At 41.9% G+C, this 21282-nt stretch overlaps 1 long non-coding RNA gene across 1 annotated transcript; it reads right to left on the reverse strand.

The window, feature by feature from the left end:
* Nucleotides 1-468: 468 nt before the first annotated feature.
* On the reverse strand, nt 469-18234 carry LOC128818886 (uncharacterized). The gene is made up of 3 exons (XR_008440586.1): nt 18073-18234; nt 16027-16195; nt 469-2098 (listed from the first exon to the last, which is right to left on the reverse strand). It is a non-coding gene; the product is annotated as an uncharacterized LOC128818886 (long non-coding RNA).
* Nucleotides 18235-21282: the final 3048 nt, after the last annotated feature.

Genomic DNA, 21282 nt, shown 5'->3' on the forward strand with positions numbered 1-21282 from the left:
CAGCTCCACACCACTTTTTTTTCCTCAGGGCACACATCATCACTGTTAAAAAATCCTCAAGCCTCAGCACACCTTGGTACGCTGTTGCTGTTTGTTTGTACCCACTGCATGCATTAACCTGAAAACAGTGCAGGAGTGCTCACCAGAGGAGGTGTTACACACTGATATTCAGTTATGGTAAAGTAGGTTGTGAAAATAAGAAAAACCAAAGAAGCAACCTTCACTTTCCTCATGCTCTCTCCCACAATACATGTATTTATTTTGAGGTGCCCCTAGTTCAATTGTCCTTGAGAATTTTCCTGTTTGCTCTTTGGGGATGTCCAGTATTCAGTTTGCCTGTGAATCCCTGCTTGTAAAGCAGGAGTTCTCCATTTGGCAACATCTTGGGAATAAAAGGAGTAATTGGAAATCTCTCCATGTGTAGGTGTTTCTTTCTGGAGGTGTTTCTGGCTTTCCACTTCTGAAGAATGAGTAGGTTGCCTCGAAATAATGACATTTACAGAAGCTCTTTAAGTCTGATCTGTATTTATTAGGACTATAGCATATAAGCAGGATGTCTTACAGTCTGAAAACGAAAAACATCACAAAATTTACTCTGGAAAAAAAAGAAATAATTCACTGAATATCTGAGTGGATACCTCCTACAGAAATAAAAAAAGGAACCTCCATAAACTCTGGTTCCTACTGAAATTAATAGTCCCACTTTGGTGGTTTTTAATCCAAGGCATCAGGTTTGCTATTTAGTGTCAACATCTCAAATCCCAGGTAAAGCTGAAGTAGGGGACTGTGGCACAGAAAATATCTAAAGCATGTCTGGGCACTGAAGAGCAGCTTGGGTGCCTGCAATTACCAGTGCAGTGCCCTCAGCTCAGCCCGGCTTCAGCCTCACCCCCTGGGGCATCGCAGACTCCCACCACAAGGCCCTCCCCTGGCTGGGTGGTTTGGCTGTTTTGGTGGTGATGCTCAGGCTCAGGAGCAGCTGTATTTCTCTTCCATAAGGAAGAAGAGTGATTTCTAAGTGGAGAGTACAGAGTATCTTCCATACTCATGAGGTGAGTGGGTGCTCACCTCATTCCCACTCTGGTTCAGCAAGGGCACTCCAGCGCATGCTTACCTTGAATTTGAATGTAAAAGTGGTTATGCTTGTGATTTGTTTAGCAAAGAGAGGTGTTTAATGTGGCTGAAACTCAAAGCCTTACACTTTTTTTTTTTTTCTTTTTTTTTTTTTTTTTTTTTTTTTTTTTTTGTTCATCAGTTCAGGCTGTCATTAGTAATTGAAGACAAGGGAAGGGTCACAAATTACCCTATTCCATCCCTACCTCAAGGGATGTTTTAAACAGGATATAATTATGATCCACAATCATCTACAAACTCTTCAAATAATAGTTTAGTCATGCCTAGCTTTCTCTAGCATGTATTGAAAGAGCAATCAGATTTTAAAAGAGGAATACTCTTTCCTTCCCAGAAATCTGAAGTATTGCAGGCTCTGAAGAACAAAAAGCCTACTTGAGGAATCATTGGCAATAGGCTGGGTTTTAATTATTAAATTTAAAAACTTTTCTGTCAAAAAACGTCTTAGCATCTTCTTCTCAATTGAGCAATTTCAAGATTTTTTTCTGCATGTATCCCATGTTTTCTTCTCTCTGGGCCATTTTATACACAGCTGCTCTTCTTTCTTAAATACTTGCCATTGGATATCAATGAGCTTCAAAAGTCTTTTGATGGGCTTTGAAATCCATTCCCTTAATAAATCTGTTCTTGGCCCAAATGATGCTTTCTTGCTGTGACTTGTGCCAAATCTCTTGGTCCCTCCTCTTCCAGCCATCCCTTCTGCTCTTGCAACACTGACCAAATGAGGTTGCTCAGTGTCTTTCCTGCAGAGGTCCTGATATTGCCCAATGCAAGGGAAGACTTCACGTGTAGAAATCAGACTGCCTCCAGGACAATGTGGACTACTGTGTTTGCCTCCAGTCCCCATTCAAGAACTTCCTTTTCTTCTGTGCTATACTTCTGGATTCAGTTTTGGTGATAAACTCACCTGGTCATGATAGAGACTTCCTCTGTATTTGTGCAGTGGCCAAAGCATTGATCAAAACCTCTAGAAAATAATAAGATACATAATAAAATAGTGATTAAAAATCTTCTCTTCAGGACAAGTTGCTTTCTCTATCTTTAATATACCTGATGCACTTTGAGACACTGAAAGAATTGCAATCTGTAATGCTTTGAGTTTGCCGGAAGATGAGAAAGCCCTGATGATAAAAAGCTCAAATTGGAAAATGTTGTGAGCACACAGTCCACAATGTGGACTCTTATCTGTCTTGACAAACCTGCTTTATCACCTCCCAGAGAAAAGGTGGCAAAATCAGTTAAATCAAATGAATTACCATTGCAGCCTTTTGCAGGATCCTTAAAAAGGCACTCCAGCTCCTTGGGAAAAGATGCTCTGTGCATGCATTTTAAATAATTTCAAGAGTTTAATTTTTTACCAATTTAATTACTAATCAGTGTCAGAAGCCAGTTGCAACATAATTCTGCCCAATTCTTTCTCTACATTTCCTGTTTTAAAGAGTCTCTGGGGATTGCCCTTCCTCAGTCCTGAATGCTCTGTTTAAATACGTTAAAAATTATCTTTGAAATGTGAAAATCTACCTTGGATGTGTAGTTTAAATCTAGCATCTAATGAATTCCAAGGAGTTCCCAGATCCCTCAATTCCTCTGAACACCACATTCTGACTAATTTAAATATTCTACTGTCCTAGGAGCTCATGTTTTTTAAGCACTTAGAGAGCATAGTAACGAGCACAAGAGAAAAGCTGGAAGAATATGACAGAGCCATGAATTTCAAACAGCAAGTGCCAAAAAACCTGAACGTTACTTTTGCTTTTAAATAAGCTTGTAACCATTAGAGAAACAAAGTAGTAATTGTTGAAACTGATTTGAGACATGCAGCTTAACAAGATGTTTCCTCTCACTAGATCTCTGGAAATGCTTGGACTTCTTTTGCCATCTGCAAAAAGCTTTTCAAACATTGTTTACTTAACCTTCTCCTGGGAGACCAGTGGGAAATTAGTGCATTCTTTTTCAAGGTATAGATATTGAAACAAACATGGTTAAGACTCATCATTTAGGAATTCAGTCCCAGTGGATGCAATCTCTTCAGCAATTCTGTCTTCAGAAGTGATGGCTGGAGGGAGCAATTGGAGAGGACAAGAATGGGGAAATTAGGAAGTTTCTAGCGGAAGGGATCTTTAATGGTGAACAGAGATTAAAGAAGAGTATGTGAACTGGAATTGTGCTGAGGAGTAGGAACAGTTACTTGGAAGTCCTGTAAAATGTTTGAGAGTTAAACTAAAATGGCAAAGGCCCCTTGGAGCAGTGGGAGGTGAAGCAGTGCCTCAGGGGAGCCTGTGTGCTCTGAAGGAAGCAAAGGGTGAGTTGCACAGCCTGCCTCGGGCTGTGGCACCAACCCTCCCTTGTGTCTTGTCTTCCTGTCTCCTGTCTGTGAAATGGACCCAATACTTGGGCAGATTCCCTCAGGCAGGAAAGCAGGAGGGCATTATGACAGAAGTGAGAAATGAATCTCCACCTCATTGCCTCTGGTTAGCCAAACACTGACCCACCACCACACAGCATTGCCACTGCCAGGCTGGCAGTGTTTTAACACTGTTTTAACAGTGTTTAACCCTGTCCAAGTTTTAACACTGTCAGTTCTCTTGTTTTGTCCTGGCCAAAAACATTGGTTTGCAATAGAAAGACCTGCAGGTTGAAAAACCTTGATAGCATATCTGAGGAACACATGCTTACCCTGCCATGCCACATCATCAGAATATCAGTGGTTTACTTGTTGGCTGTAAGACCCAGAAGACAACATCTAATAGCTTGCTTCCCACTGCCTTGTCTCTCCTGTGGCCACCTCAAAGCTTTAGCCTGAGAAGGTTGGCAGAATTGGTCCACAGTGTGCAGTTAATTGCAGATTAAAACTCCTGCAGATCAGGAATGTTGCCAATGAGATAATGTGATAGGCCCCCAAGTAGACTGATTTATCCCTAAGCAGTATTTGCCTTTTAAATATCATCAGAACAGTCAGAACTTTTGACTTAAAAAAAACCAAACAAACAAAAAACCAAAAAAAAAACCCAAAACAAACAAACAAACAAACAAAAAAAACAAACAAAAAAAAAATAAAAGGAAGAAAGGAAGAAAAAAAGCAAAGCTTTTGAAATTATCCTGCATTTCATTCAGTCTGAATTAGTGAATGGTGTTAGAAAAGTATTGTTTTTCATAAACAATATTATTTGCAATAAATCCTATTTCAAACTGTGTCATTAGGGACACAGCAGAAGTAGGACAATTTGTTAGGAATTATTCCTAATACCTATTGCCCAGCCCTGTTGACACTCAACGTGAAGATCCATTTTACTGCACTGTAGCGATTTAAAAAGGATGGTAAAGTGAGATGAACATCCAACAAAATGAATTTGCATTGAAAAATGTTGTCTTGTCAAAGTTGAAATGATTTGTAGGGATGCATTGGTTGTGATGAATTTCTTGATGGTTTCTGAAATCTACAGCATTACCTTCTTACTGCTGACCAGGGCACAAACAGAAATAAACATTGGAATTTTTTTTAATCTTGCAATAAATGCCTCAACACAATTTTGTTCTGCTGCATAAAAATTGTTTTGAAACCTAATGCAGCTTGATAACACATTTCCAAATGGTGGGAGGGAATTCATGTCTAGAGGCTGGCTAGAAATTATTCTTGTGTCTTCTTAAGAGCCATTTACGTGTCTATAAGGGTGCAGAATTATTGTATAAGTAAGACTTGGAACATGGGGAGTGTAATCTCAAGCAGACCTTGCATATACACCCACAGAATAAGTATTGGGCACTGTTTGCTTTTATAGATGTGGCTTTCTGTGCCAAGAATCCTATAAAGATGACCAGCACAGGTCTCATCAAGGAACAGCTAATAAAATAAGAACAGTTGAAATAAATAGACCCTGCACCAATCTTTGTATCATCATTCTATGTGTCAGAACCCCTGTCTTTCTGCAAAGACCATGAAATTAGCCAATTCCAGATACTGTTTATTGTATAGGTATAATGGACACATCTGTTTTGGGGGGGAAATGCTGCCTTTTAGGCTCATGCTGTCTTTAGCATATGGAAAAGTCTTTCAAACTTCCAAATTACAGACCTCACCAAAGGGAAAAGTAGCTGACAGGAAAGCAGGTCGCATCACTTACAGAAGGCAATTACAGAGAACAGCTGGAAAAAGAAAAATGCAAAACAGCCAGGTGTTAGCCACACTGAGGGAGACAAAATGGAAAGGCTGTGAAGGAAAGTAAGGTCAAGAAGAAAGCATAGGATAAAAAAAGGTGCCAGTGATTTCCAGTGCTCAGTAGAGAAGCCTGAGCTCTGCTCCTGTAGCTGACCTGTTCACGTAACTCAGCTGTGTAAGGCTGCAGGACAAAAGTGTCTCCTGCTGGCATTTTTCTCTCTCTACTGCAAATTAGTTCAGGTAGTTGAGTGAGGAAAAAGTTACAAGATTTTTTTTTTTCCCCCAACTTGGTAATTTCAGTTTTGTGTCTGTTGATTTTCTGGTTTGCTCTTTGAATTGTTCTCATCATGACATAAACATTATGTCAGGGCAAAGCAAGTGTCTGGCTGGACCTGTGCTTGTTCCAGCTCTGACTTAGACCAGCTTAAGCTGTCATGGAAATATACTCAAGATGTTTCCTAAGCACGGAGTGAAATCTGCCGGCTTGGTTCAGTGGTAGTAGCTTTAGAGCTATTGCTAGGTCTACACTTGGAATCTCTTCAAGGTCAAAACTTAGTATTTGGCAGAGACCACCAAACAGACATCCCAGACATAATAATAATTAGCTATCATGTCTGAGCTTACTTAAACTCACAGTTGATTTGGAAGAGGCCTCATCCCCCATTTCACATGCTCTGAACTATTCAATCTCTATTTTCAATATCCTTTTTATTTTGAAGGGTGATGGTACTTCAGCCACTTATTGTATTGAAAACAAGAATTTTTGTACAGTGCTCTGGTGGCAGCAATGGTGGGTTTAATAATTTGCATGTCTAGTTTTGGTCAGGACTTTAGGTACCTGGCCACGTGTGGTGGTGATGCTGAGCTGAAGCACACAGCCCTGGTGCCAATTCAGGATTCCAGCAGAAGAGATGAGCAGTGCCCTCAGTAGCTGAGCCCAAGACACTTTGACTTTTCCCTCATCGGGGGCTCTCCCAAGAGTGCTGGGAGGAGCCAGAGCAGAAAAAGATGGTGATGGTGGCATCATATGACGCTGTATCATTCCTGTCTGATGGGGCAGAGCACTGACAGATCTGTGACGTCTGGTGCATGCACAGATCTGGGAGGAGTGTGACTGCTTAGCACGACAGTTCATGACCATTCTTTGTGGAGTTTGGGGAGACTGAAGGGACCTGGCAGGGCTTCTGATTCCAGTAAGGAGAAGATGGGAGATGTGGGGTGTGTGGGTGTGTGTGTGTGTGTGGGTGTGTGTTTGTATGTTAACTGTTACCTGAAGGCTGAAGGAAAGGCAATTGATACACTTTTTTGTTAGTTGATTTCTACTTTTTCAGACAGTTTTTCTTTCTTTATGTGCTGCTGGGTGGAGTAATGTAGGAAAACCCTGAGTTATTCTCTGTAGTGGTGCTTTCTGCTGCTCTCCTTTCTATTTAACTCCATGAGGTTCTTTAATCTCTAAAGCTATTGAGAGAGAGGAAAGAAGCTTATCTTCCCAGTCTCGAGTGAAGGAAGGGAGGAGCTTATTTATTCCTCACTTTTGAGGGGAGAACTTCTTCCTATGCTAATTCTTTGAAGATAATTTGGTTGGTATCAAGCCACAAACTTGGTAAGGTGTCACTCACATTGTGGGACGACCTCCTGAATTTGTAACTACACAGCTTTATAATAGCACGGGGTGTAGGTGTGGGTTTTCTTGAAATCAATACTTGATTGATGGCGGCCAGGTTACGCACAGAGTGCATTTTATTCGGGCTCCCTTTTTGGAGACATTCACATAAGAATGTATGTGCTAATGTACAGGTAAGTTATCCTGCTCTGTGAGAATTGTAAGACACAGATTTACTTGAACTGGATAAGTTATGAATGCTTATGAATTCCTAGGGCCATCCATTTCCTTTGGACTAGCACAGTTCAACTTATTACATGTTGTCTGACTGACCAGTTGTGTCTGCCAGCAGACAGGGAAGGGACGGCTTTGACACAGTAGTGCTGCAGTGGGACTGAGAGGAATGCTCACCTACGTGAGGGGCTGGTAGGAGAAATGGTCAGGAGGAAGTGACATGGATATGCATCAGAGTAAAGCATAAATTAACTGAACAATTGGGTAGAAGTAATGGATATATCTCACAGACATAAAAGGTGAAAAATTACAAAGGACTGAGGGGTGGGATGCTATCACAAGGTGACTTTGTCCCAATCAGTAGTTTTCACTCACATTTCAAGCGTGCAGTGTGAACACAAAATAGCTCCCACCACTCCCCTTTGCTGTTTTTACACTGTTTACTGACTGGTATAAACATAAGTGGTTACAAAAAATGCAGTGCTAATCCATTAGCAGCACCCAGAAAAAAAAAGCATTTCATGTCCCTGCAAACCTTCCATCACAAGATCTTACAGCAAGTTCCCAAGTGCAATATGGTAAAGCTCAGAACAGATGGGCTTTTTTGCCATCTCACATTGCAGGTAGAAGGTTGAGGTGATGAGAGATGTTAAGTACCTGGTTTAAGCTGCGGAGGCTTAAGTACAACTCAGACTAGTAACTCCCAGCTCTGACTTAGCTCAGCAAAATGAGAGCCCTCCTTTGCTGACATAATGGCTTGAAAGAGGAAACAAGAAAAGAAAGCTGCTTTGACCATCTTTTATTCTTAGTTTAAAATTAGTGTGAGTAGATAATGGGAACATAAAGAAATTATTAATGAATGTGTGTATGGAGGAGAAGCAGTGAAACAAGGTAGACTAGGAAGAGGCTGTGGGATTAAATTGATGAGATGATTTTCTACTAGCTGTGACAATAAACTGCCCAACAAAAGCATAAAGGAAGCACATAATGGTGTGACTGGAATAGATAAACACATGGGCCATTTCTAATTCCGCTGCCCTAAATAATGAGAGTAACAAAAACTCAGCAGTGCAGATGTACAGAATTGACAAGCTGGTGGGGACTCATTGCCTCCCAAGGCATCTAACACCACTTGCTCCTTAGAGAATTCCACCAGACAGCTCTGGGTTGCAGTGTCAGTCAGGGCATTGCTGCTTCACGGGTCTCTGCGCAACAATTTGTCTCATGGCCAGGATGCACTCTCAGAAAAAGGCCCAGGCACTGACCTGTCTGGAGAAGTACATCACCAGGTTGTGCTGATGAGAAGATCCAGACTGGCCAACCAACTATTAAGAGAAATGAGTAGGGTTTTTCCTGCCTTTGAGAAAGAATCCTTGCCTGTCGCTTTCAATTAGCCAAATTTTAGCTGTCATTGTGTTTGCAGCTCATTAAATACCAGGAATCTGCTTCAAATAGTATGGGCAAATCAAAGAGACAGTCTTGATAAGATTCTTTCTTTTAACCAGAAAAAAATACGACTTCTTTTCTATCATGACACTTCACTGAATCAAGCCTTTGTTTCATCCAACCTCATTTTTCCCCTGCATTACACCTTTCTACAAATATCTAAGAACTTTAGTGGTGCTGTTCTTAGGAAAGAAAGAAAGAAATAAAGTAAGATCAATAGACGGACAGGCATGCTGACCTCTCTCATGCAGCCAGGATGTTTGAGTACTGCATAGCAGCTATCATAGAGGCTTTAGTTCAAATACAATGTTTAACAAAAACACCTTTCCACCTTTCCATATTGGTCATATTTTTTCTTGCTTTGCTGTTTCTCTAAAGGAAATACAGATTCAAAGCTACTTAGATTAAAACAATTCACTGTAAAACACATGTTTATATACAAAAAGCACAGGAATAGTCTGTAAATAAAAGACTTCCCTGTTTGAATTCTGTATTAAAGTCTAACTCCAGCCATAACAACGGTTGGTAACAGATAAATCTCAACTACTCTTCCTCTTCTTAAATATTTTGTTATAGAAAGCCTTTGGAATATTAATCAAGGGTGTGGATCCCGTTGTACTCAGCACAAATGCAGAACAAAAGGATGGAGAGTTTACAGCACAGATATAAGGCCAGATGGAGAGGACAATAAATGGGCAAATATATGGAACCAATGAAATCATACTGATCTGTGTAAAATGTCCTGGTCTCAGCACCCTGGTGGCTTAGCCCTTTTCTTTTCTTTTATCAGCACCATAAAAAAGCAGGGTTCTGTAAGGTCGCTAGTGAAACCAGTTAATAAAAGCCTTGTGCACGCCTTCAGTAAACTCCATTAAAGCAGGAAAAGTGGTGTCAGAGAAAACCTGGTGTTGTTAATTTCCTTAGCTGTTCAGAAAGTGGAGACAGTGCAGGGTCATAGGAAGACCACCTCAAGGGGCTGTCCATTTTGGCGGGGACAGGGATGGTGTTACTCAGAGCATGGGCACAGAAAAAGGCAGAAAGAAGGGAAAAAGGAGCCCAGAATCAAATTCAGGGAGGAAGGCCAAGTGGGAAGACAGACAACATATGGCAATAATATTGCAGGGATGGAAACAAAATGCTGTGTTGTTTAATAGAGGGCAAAGAGCACAGAGGAGAGAGGTCAGGTGGGGCAGATACTGAATGGAAGCTCAACTCTTCCACTACATTTGAATCTAAAGCAAAGAAAGGCATACAAGAAGATGTGTGCAAGGCCACTAATCATGGATGCTTCTACATTGCATAAGATCCTGGGAGCAATATAGCTACATCTATGTGGGATGCTCTCATCCCTGTATCTCTGATATTAAATACAAACATACTGTTTACTCTCTCTTTCCCTTAGAAATACCAAGGCACCCTGGGGAAATACAGTTAAGCTTTTATAAAATCATCAGCATGCTGCTTGGTAATTTTATTCCCATCTAAGTCCTGCTATGTGGTTAAAGCTGGGCCACGTTCTTCCTGTTAAAGCAGAACACTGTGTCCCACCTTCAAAGACACACCACATCCAAGTCTCCACAAACTAATAGGTCTGAAGGGGCAGCAAATCTGAGACCTACATGACACTGGGCCACTTGTTTATCAGTCTTGCAAATGTGCAAATAAGATACATGCCTGTCAATAAAACACATTTCAATCTGATTTTCTCCAGTGAAGAAAAATAAGACACACAGAAAAAGAAATGTATTTTTGGTGCCTGAATGTCTATTGGTTCAGTTTCAAAATCTGCTTTTATTTATCCTCTGGTTTTCATTGATCTCTGGCAATAAACGTGCCAGCTGAGAGAAGTTAGTTCTAACAGACAGTTTTTCTTCCCTCTGCCAGAAGTGATCTGGTTTCCTATGAGCTGTGTTTGGGAGTCTTCAGTCAAGTTGAAATATATCTCAATTCAGTGGATTATAACCAAATTAAATACAGCTTTGCTACAAAAGATTTATTCTTTTTTAGGGTCTTCAAAATGAATTTTCATTCCTTTTCTCTCTAAAACACACAGGTTTATTGACAGCATGTGTCGTTGTCTGAAATCCAACACGTTTCTTGCTGCACCTTATTATGAATCCCTTCTCTCATCTTTCTCGGCCAATCATCTCCCCACCTGCCTGCTCTCTCTTTTGTCTCCTGTTTCCAGACCCAAACCTTCCTCCATCACTCTGTTGGCATGGTCATCTTCATGTGCTCAGATTTACATGTCCCCAGCATGGGACAGAAACACTCTGAACACACCTGTGAGGCCCTTACCAGTGTCCCAGAAATGCCACAGTGGTTTTCAGCTGGACTTTGTGGCCTTCTAGGCCACCTCTGGTTTGCTGCTGCTGCTGAATACCTTTTCCTAGGATGCTTTTCCCAGTTTATTTCCTCCTGAGCATACCTGTGTACATTTGGGTATTTTTTTTCTGACAGAAAGCATCTCAGAGGCAGCTCTCATTCAACCTGAGGAGCTGAAAATCCCTTTTACATCATAAGAATAAATCCAGTAGGAAATTCCAAGGAGCAACCAATTTAAACGCTGTTTAATTAAGGAAAAGTGTTTCTCTTACCTTAGATTGATGCATCCATATACCCCAAACACACAGTCAGGGGTTGAAATGCCTTGATAGGGCATACAGAGCATGCCACATTTGCATTGTCAATACTGGCACTTTTCATGTGAAATAGTGGGAGCAGTGAGACTACTTAGTCACACTTCACTATTTGCATACCAATACTTCTGAGTTTTCACACAAGGACTTCTGAATTTCCCCTGTGACTAAGGCATGAAAAGCACAGGTACATGCCAGAGGAAATGCATGTCAAGAATATATTTGTTCCTGTGCCTGCTCCATTTGAGTGCTTTTCTTACCTGCAATGAAGCCTCCTAGCCCATTTAAACCAGGAGGGCTACACATTCATGGTTCAAACAGCCCAGCATATAAAACAAGGGGTGACTTGAACTTCAATTAAGCTTTGGTGAAACAGGAGTTTCTTGAAAGTAATTAACTATGCCTTAATCTTTACCTCATTGGAGCCAGTATCTTGAACCACAAAGGTGATAAGAACTTGTAGAGAAGTGATTATTTTTGAAGCTCTGTTGCCATTTGTCTGGTTGGTTAATATTATTCGTAGCATAAAACAAATTTATTTCACTTGGTAATGGTGAAACGATGCATCTATAAATAATGCTCAACACCTTATGTAAAAATATTTAACACTGAAAAAAAAAAAAAAGCATGAAATTTTACCTTTCCTGAAACTCAACCTCCTGTCACTACAGAAATTCAATTTCTGACAGAAACATTGTGGTGAAGACCTAGCAAGCAAAGCAGTACAACTGTAATTAACAGGTTAGGGAAACCTTCCTATGACACCTTTTCACTTTTAAGTGGGAAACACTTTCTACTCAGAACTAAACTGTCTGCTTCTGGAAATTTAACACCAGCAACCCAAATATCCTTTGATGGGGTCTAATGGGGCTTTTTGTATGCAAATTCCCACAGCTCGAGTAAGAAAGTGAAAGTGATTGACAGTACATGCAGCCTGGTGCATTGAGTATCCTGTGTCTCTGGGTCACGTCAGATCCCAAAGTTCTGGCAGAGCCAGGCGTGCAAAGGGCTCCCTCACCTCTTGGCCAGCGAGGCCAATGACCAGGATACCCCAATCCCGGCCTCATGGTGAGCAGTGGAAGGGCTGCTGCTCACAAGGAGGAGGAGGAGGAGGAGGAGATGGGACCAGACAGCGGTTGTTTAGCTTGGCCGTCCTCACCTCCCGCGGCAGCCAATCTCGCTGCCAGCATCCAGTCGTTCCCACAGTAAGCCTGGTCTTAGGCTGGGATGCTTGCGTTCAGTTATTAATTTGGATGTAGCTGAAGTTTTCCTGAGGAGCTCGAGCCACAGTACGGGAAGCACATATTTCAGCTTTCAGCCGGGGCCAGAGTGAAGCACGATTTCTCTGGCAGGAGGAGCAAGGCAGTGGTTTTGCCTCAGGCCTGTCTGTTGACTGGATGGTGGGGACTGGTGGCAAGGGGAGGTGGGCTCTTCACAAAAACCCACAGGAATCTCCTCGTGGAAAGCCTTTGGCTGCCTAAGACACTGGGCTTGGGCCAGGTGCCCTGGAAGTTAAAACAGCTACTTAACAGTTTCATAGCCTTCTTTATGTTCATTTGTAAAGCACCTTGCAAGAGTGCTTTGCGAGAATCCCCTCCACAGAGAACAGAAGCGGGCAGATGTGTCTAAAAGCACCTGGCAAATTAATGACAAAAATGTAAAGATAAGCAGAGGCCTCTCATTCACAGGCCATGCTTGGGAGAAAAAAAAAAAAATACATGAAAGGTAACAAAAGCACAAAAGCACAAAAGCACATGTGTCTGTAAAATTGTTTTCATAGGATCACTGAGCTGTGACTGCAGCTGATGTTGTTTAAGTCTGTGAGCAGACACCAACTTTGCCACGAGTTCTCCTGCCCTGGGGAACCACATCAAAAAGAGTCATTTGGGCAGAAGGGAAGATGGCTTAGATGCTGAGAACCTGACTTCATTTCTTATTTCAGGGTGACATAATCCTTCAGAGGTCTGTATCAGTTAGATCACAACTTGTTAATGATGTAGTAAGTCACCATATCTCCCATTTTCTCTAAGAGATGTAGAAATCTTAGTGCTCTGCTTTATTGTTCCTTGAAGAAAACCAAGAATATTTTGATCTGTTTCAAAAATGGAGTATCAAACCCACTATTTTTTATAAAAAATAAGGAGTAGACATGTCCTTGCTCAAAGCCGCTTAACACGCAGCACGTACCACACACACAGAGCAAAAAACTCCACAAAATAATGCAGTGGCCAAACGAATGCAAACATCAGCAATGGCTCTGAGGGAAATATGTGTCAAAATCACCCCTAGAAAAAGAGTCTGTGGCTGCTCTGCTCTTTTTATTACCAGAGAAGACTTTGGTGGCAGTAGAGTTGTATAGTTGCCCTGTGGTACTGCCTCATGTCGTTAATTCACGAGCGGAGATACCTCACTGCTCAACCTAATGCACCCTTGCAGCAGCAGAAGCACTCTTGCAGAGCTGAAGGGATAACTTCGTTAGCTCAGCCAGTAGAGGGAACTGCTAATCAGCACTAATTGCTCACACAGGCCTAACAGATATCCTACCAAGTTCACTAAATACCCAGTCAATCATTGCACTTCACACTTTCTATGCTGTGTCTGACTGCAGAATACCCGGCAGATTCCAGCACCGCGATCTCCCTCTGAAACTCTCATCCAGGCCTTCATTTCCCTCACTTTGACCTCATGGCTTTCTCCCGGAAGGAGGGTGAGCTCTCAAGCAGTTTTGGCACAATGGCATTTCTGTCTCTTTCTGGTCAATTGAGTGCTCAGATAAATTAAAATCCTGCCTGAAACACAATTAATTCTTTTCCCCACTCACATGTCCTCTCATTCTACCCTAGTTCTGCTCCTGTCCCAGATATTTTCTGCCAAGCAGCAGCTGTACAAATCGAGGGTTAAATCAGGTAGCTCGTATTTAGCCTCAACTTAGCAAAGGTAGAGGCCCACACTGACTGGCTTCACAACTAGGCTGTGATCTTGTACCACAGTGCCAGAGCCACAACACCACAGCCAGCGGCGGGGCAGGTACCACTCCTCCAGAGTCCCCCTTGTAATTCCTTGCAGCTTTCCACAGAGGAAACACACACATAAGGTGCAAACCACTCTTTGCTTAATAACAGTTACTTCAAAAGCTCTGTGGCTATCAACAGCTAGTCAAGGTATGGCTTGGTTGCATCCTCTTCCCCGCCTCACCCCAGGCTGAGCCAGTGTGCTTTGTATCTTCCAACATGAAGTACTTCCCAGTGATATCAATTTGCTTCCAAGAGGGCAAACAAAAGCAATCCCTTATGCCATTTGTTATAGCAGTCCAACTTGCTTTATTTAGTGCTCGTCCTGGTGTTTTATTTCTCCAAACTGGATAAAATAAAAGGTGCTGGCAATGCCTCCTCCCTGCCAACAGCTATAGCTCCCATTCCTGTAGGAGCAACCCCACCAGCACAGCTGCACAAGATAGAGTGGGAAATGAAAAATCTTCCATCAAACATAAGCACTCCAAAGGGGATCCACTGGATTGAGAACAAAGAATGCATGCAGCAAAAACCTCATTAAGGAACTTCTGATGATCTTGTATCTTGGAGGGCATTGAGCAGTGAGAGGAGCCAAAGGCAGCTCTTTTTTATACCCATCACCTGTGGGCCACCAACATCCTTTTCATGGCCAGCAAGCAGCTGGAGCACAGCCTGTGTCAACCACACTTCTGTTGCAGAGGCCATATGGCACCTCCCTGACACCTCATTTCCTGCACCCTAAACATCCCAGGGAAAGGCTTGGGTAGCTGAAGACCTGGCCTGCTGCATTCACATAAAATCAGCAGGGGAGTCTCATTTGCAGGAATACAATGAATTAAACTGGATGAGGTCCAGGACTCAAGTTACACTAATTATGGGCTTAAAATTAATGTAACACTAAACACCTGCTTCCTTCCAGCCTGACAAAGATGCCTTTAGAAGGGTGTTATGTCTAATTTCTGCTTTTACAACCTTGAGAGGAAGGTGCTTTTACCATGTGAAATTAATTGCTTAGGTGCCCTCCCTGGACTGTCACATGGAAATCTGAGCTTTTGAAAAAGCCAGGGAGTGAAAAGACAACAGCTGTAAGATGAAACCCATGATAGAATAAAGGCAGCACCTTACTGAATTAATTTTACTTTTTCCTGTAATACATCCCTGGTTGGCATCCCTGCTTAACCCTTCCTTTTCCATTGCAATTTATTTTTGAAAAACCTCAAAACTTTTCCAGTCTGGATTATTTTTTTCTCATGTTTAAACAATACTAGTTAAGATACACAAAAAGCTGTACAAGCTCAGGACTGACAAACCTCACCTGGCCTACCCCCATCTCACACTCTCCAAGGAAGTCTGTCTCTCTCTTTTCTGGGATACCTGTGTGGCACAGAGCCATCCTCCTCCTCCAGTACCCTTTGTCCAAGCATGGCTGTCACCAGCTAAGCAGCAGCCCTGCCTGTGCCTGCAGCTTGGGAACACAAGCAAAGCCACACATACAGCATTGCAGCTGGAGGAAAATTCTTTAGGGGACCACATGCTCCAAAAGGGTTTCTGGGAACACCTTTGACTGCAGTCTGGTGATACACTACCTTTGCTTGCATTGTGTGGCAAAGTGCATGTTCCTTCCTCTCCTAACTAGCCTGGCCTGCAAGTCCCTCTCCATCTATCTCATGGCCTTTTTGGAAGGGGCATGGAGGGGAAACATAACCATTCCTGCTCACCAGTCTTTAAAAGTTCTGTAACTTGTGCACAGCCATCGGGAAGTCAACTTCTGTTGGGACTGGCTCACAGCTTGTAAATATTACTCACCCAGAGCAGTTATCCTAGAACAGGCATGCACTGCTATTCTTATGTCTTGCAGCACCTTGTGCTTCCTGCATTTTCAGTGCTGTATTTCCAATGCCCCATGTGCTGTACTGCACCTGAAGGAAGATTCATTCCAGAATCCGACTCTTTGGGCAACTTGGAACAGCTGCAACTTTATAAAGGAAAATAATTATATGTAAGAAACAATTTACTCTTTGCTAGCTCAGTGAGGTCCTTAGTAAAGTGGGAACAGGGATCAGCCACTTAGTGTTTTGAGTTTGACCAACTTGGTGTGAAAACAGCACCACTGTTGATGTCTTAGAAGTCACTGGTTCTCCATGGGGCAGCACTTAGAAATCAGAAACCACCTGACAAGCACCTTGCAAGCATTTTCTTATTAAAAAAACCCCAAACAGTAATGAGATAAATCCTCCTCATTCTGTGAGTATATTTTTCCCAAACTGAATTAAATCCAGTCATTGCTTCCAGGTCTGCACTAACTCTAAATACCCCTTGCTCTCCCAATGCCACATTTTCAATATGTTGTGAGCCCAGAAATATGTCCTTGATAGAAAAGTCAAGCAGTCCAATGACCATCAGTCCTGGGGGAAGGGGAGTGGGAAATCACTCCCTTCTATCCCAGAGACTGGGATGTCTACAGCTCCAAACAGCTGCAGTAGAAAGGTGGGAACAGGCCAGCAGTTTTGATCAGAGGAAGTAGCAAATTTCAGAGCCAAGAAGGAAAGAGCCTTGAGTGGCTTAACTCAGGCAAAATAGTTGAACCATTTAATTTTTGTACTTGTTGATGCTATTTCAGTGCCTCCGTCTGTAACATCTGGTTGCCTTAGATACATGAGGTAACTACGGCAACTAGTTATTACAGGGAGAGGGATAAGAAATAGATCAACATTACTGAATTTGGCAGGCTCTAAAATAGCTTTTCTGTAAAGCAGAGGCAGGTGCAGAGGGTACAACAGCACCGTGGGGCAATGAAAGGCAAAGGTGGCCACAGCAGGACAACACCCTGGCATTAGGCTGCTTAAGCATCAGGATGCATTCTCTTTAGATCTCCTTGCAGCAGGATTACTGGCCAGAGTACCAAAATACTTGGGATGCTCAAGGGGGTTGCCCAGTATTTGTATTGGAGCTATCTTCACTCTAAGTCATCCCATCCCCACCACCCTACACTCCCCAAACCTCTCCTCCTCAAAAACAAAGAAGGTGTTGGGAAGTACTAGTTGTTCTCCATGGATTTCTAACTAAAGGTGGGATATATGAGGTGAAAATCTGTACTGACCACAATCACTGTGAGCCTGAACACGTCCTAATATCAACACTTTAATGGCACAACTGACACCATGCCTGGGTGATGTAATGTAATGTAGTGCACAAAACAGATCATAAAATGATGCACAGTTCTCATTAAAGGATCATTTTAGTGCTTTTCAGAGTAATTAATTAATCTGTTGGAAGGTGAGCAGCTTTCAGGCTGGATTGTCTTCCCTGCAGAAAGTCATTAAAGTGCACTGAAACACCCCAGTGACCTCCTTGCTCCAGACAGTAGGGAGGAGTGGGTGTTCCCAGATTTGAAAGTGAACCATCCAAGACTGCCAGAAAGACATGTTTGTGCCCGAAATGTCTGTCTGACTTTTTTTTTTTTTTTCTTGGCTTGCAGGAAAAGCTGCGTTAATAAATCCTGAATAAAGGATTGCCTGAAAAGCTGGATCTGTGTGCTGTCTGAATATCTTTCACCAGGATTATTCCCGCACAGAAATTTTCCCTACATACCTAGGACAAAGCCTTCATTTCATATTTGAGTCAAAACTACAGACATTTACAGAAAGAAGCCAGCACCACTGTTTCATCTGATGCATTTCATTAAAAATATCTCTAAGATCAGGGTGTTACAATAGCCAACCAGCCCCAGTTCTGCAAATGAAAAGCATCATTCACTAATCCTGGCAACACTATATTCCAGACCACAAAGGGTGCTGCCTTATAATATTGTTTACATATGAAATCCGAGTGTCTAAAACAGAAAGTCCCCACCTTTTCACCTCAGCAGGCTGTTTGAGGGAAGTCTGCACAGAGTTTTGCTTCCCTTAGGATGTTTTCCTCATTAAACAGGCTAGTTGGTAACTAACGTAAGTTTGTATTTTTCCCAGCAGATTGCCCTCTTGGAATTCTTTGCTATCTATCTTCAGAGATGAGAACTGGCTGGATGAACAGAAATGAGATTCAGTCTCGGTAAATGTAAAGTAATACAAGCCAGAGGAGTAGCGAGAGCATTTTCAAGCACCGTAAGGGCTTTAAAATAACTACCTCAATTTCATAAAGCGACCCAGGTGGCAATGCATAGCTCAGTGAAAGTCATTACTTACCATGCAATCAAAAATGTTGACAATATATGAGAAGGCTTAAAGAATGAGCTGCAAGTAAAAAAAAAAAAAAAAAAAAAAAAAAAAAAGTTTTAAGACCATCTCAAATGACTGAGAAATGACTGAGCACCAGGCAGACTGTGGTATAATATTGTGTATTTACTGATTAAAATATTTCAGGAAAAGTACCACAAGAGTTCATAAAGAATAGGAAATATGAAATCTTTCCAATTAAAGAGCAATCAGAAGGAGTGAGACTATATTCTTTAGGAAGCAGATTCTTTAGGAGGGGGCTTGAGAGCAAGCATGGGGAATGAGGAATGATCTGGAGATATCAAGATCCTCTCCTTTCCCTTCTCTGTAATAAAAAGACAGGATATTCAGCAAATTAGAAGCTGGGAAGTTCAGAATATCAAGAAGGAAACACTTTTACACAGTCCATACATTTTGAAATGCTGTGGAAATTGCTGTGAAAGCAGTATAGGAGGTTACTGCCTGGAAATTCTTTCCTATTTTGTACCTGCACTGCAGACACTGGAAGGACCATGTGCTGGCTCTCTTGTCACCCCCCCCATCACCAGCTGAAACCTTAGCCTGAGAGAAACCTGAATGAAAATGGCCACGTAGCAAGATGTATGAGGTCTGGCAGCTGAGAGCTGGGGCACACGCTCCACTCCACTTCATTATGGGACTGAAAGCCAGCAACAGAGAGGCTGTAACAAGTATGTGATGAAACAGAGCTGCAGCTGCTGGCTCAGCAAATATAGGTCAGAGCTACAAAACCTTAATCTACGGAGGAAGTGTGAATGTCAAAAACATAATCAGATTCAAGCAGGATTACAAGTTGTGTGGGTAACCAGAGCCCTAGGAGTTCACCCAAATTAACTGATAGAGAATTTATCTCTTTCCACATAGATGCAAATGGGACTAAGCAAGCAAGACCTTCTGAAAACACAGTGACCTTTTCTGAAACTTTAGAAAAATTGCAAACTTTTTCCACCCAGCAAGCAACATAGTTCCAGGACCTTTCAACAGCTGTGTTGCAAGGTCACCTCTGCAGTGTGCTGTTCAGACACTGTTACCTGGGGGGTGTTTGAAATGGGAGGGCAAGTAGAGGAATGGGTTCACAACACCATAGCTCAGCATAGAGGAGCAGGTAATTGTTTTGGGGGACACAATCCACCAGAATACTGGGGCATCACTGTGTGCTAAACAGGGGTGTATGTATGTTAAACAGTGAGCATCAACGTGTGTTAAATAGAAAACACAGAAGCAATCTAATGTCAGACAAAAATTACTCAGAAGTCAAATAGCTTTTTACCTGTGGAGAAGTTCCCTTTTGGTAAGTCAAACCCATCTTTAGAGCTTTATTCCCTGTGAAACTGTTGGAGGTGATTGCCTCATCATCACCAAATTGCCTGTTAATATTGCAGCCACTGAGGCAGTTGCAGAGGACTGGCAAGGGCAGGTTTTCTGATGTGGGCAGGAGGAGTAGAAGGGCTGGTAGCAAAGCAGGTGCTTGGGGGAGGAGCAAAAATGTCAGGTGAGGAAACTTTATGACTTCTACTTAGAAAGTAAAATACAGGCTTCAATTTTGTGAGGCCGTTCCAAGAGCATTTCTCTCCACATGTGCCATTATTTATGTGTGGGCCAGTCACACAAGCAGTGCTTCTAGGGGCAGGACCCCTAATGATTCCAATGGGAAAATCATATTTGGGCTGCTTGCAGAACCCAGGAGTCCTATGTTGCACATAACATCTTACTTTGACAGCCTTAGAGGGCATAAGCTGCTCTAATCAGACATCCCTTTTGGGAGGGAAAAGAGACCCTTCAAGTCTTTCTCACTGTCAGTCTGAACAGGGACATTGATTCTTTTCTGTGTAGCAGAACCACAATTACTCAATTTGTAGCCACTGGAGCTTATGGCAAAAACTATTGAGAAAAGAAGCCAAGATTTTCACAGCTGACTTGAAAACTAGAATGAGGACAGGCAGAAGAAGACCTAAGTCTACTCAAAATGGAGTGAACAAAGTCCACCCATCCTTAAGCCCTCTCAAGTAGCAGGGTGAAGTAAGGCTATAACCCCAAGATTAGGATCTTCTTTATAGTGCCATATAGAGTGGTTTGAACTCTACCCACCTTTGGTCATTCCGTGATATTCAGGACATTAAGCCCTGCTTAAGTTACAAAGGCAGAAAAGCAGCCTGGGCTTTATGTGATGGGACCTGTGTTTTATAGGACTGGATTATTGAGACTGGTTTGAACACAAAGAAACCAAGCAGACTCCTCCATGACCACTAAGATTCTGAGGCTTGCCAGCCTCCTGTGAGACAGCAAATGCTTCACCTCAGGTGAGTCAGGTAGTGGGAAAAGATGTTCAGCCAGAAAATCTTTCTGGCACTTTTGTCTTTAAATCTGTATGCATGTAACTTTGGGGAAAACAGAGAAAAAAGTTCTTTCAGAATTAATGCTTTTTCTTTAGAATTGTATACCATGTATTTTCTATATACTATTAATATTACTTATCAGTATTGCAATACAACATTAACTCTTTAACCAACCATGCAATGCCTCTGCTATGTTAAAAGCAAACCCAAATATATTTGTGTTGTTTTTGATAAAGTCTGAATCTGCTCACAAATATTCTACTATTTTTAAACAGTGTGTGATTGCTATTAGTGCAATGAAAGATTATCAGGATATTATTAGGCTACCAATATTTGCTTTAAAAATGTAACTTTTTGTAGTAGCTGTGCTACATTTCCAAGCTTTTTTTTTTTACTTTTTTTTTTTTGCTGCAATATGTAGTCCTTGTTCATAAATTTACAATCCTATATTAATGTTTTCCTTTTTAGTATATATATCTATGCTCTTCTCATGT

This window comes from Vidua macroura, chromosome 1, assembly GCF_024509145.1.
Source record: "Vidua macroura isolate BioBank_ID:100142 chromosome 1, ASM2450914v1, whole genome shotgun sequence".
Classification (NCBI taxonomy): Eukaryota; Metazoa; Chordata; class Aves; order Passeriformes; family Viduidae; genus Vidua; species Vidua macroura.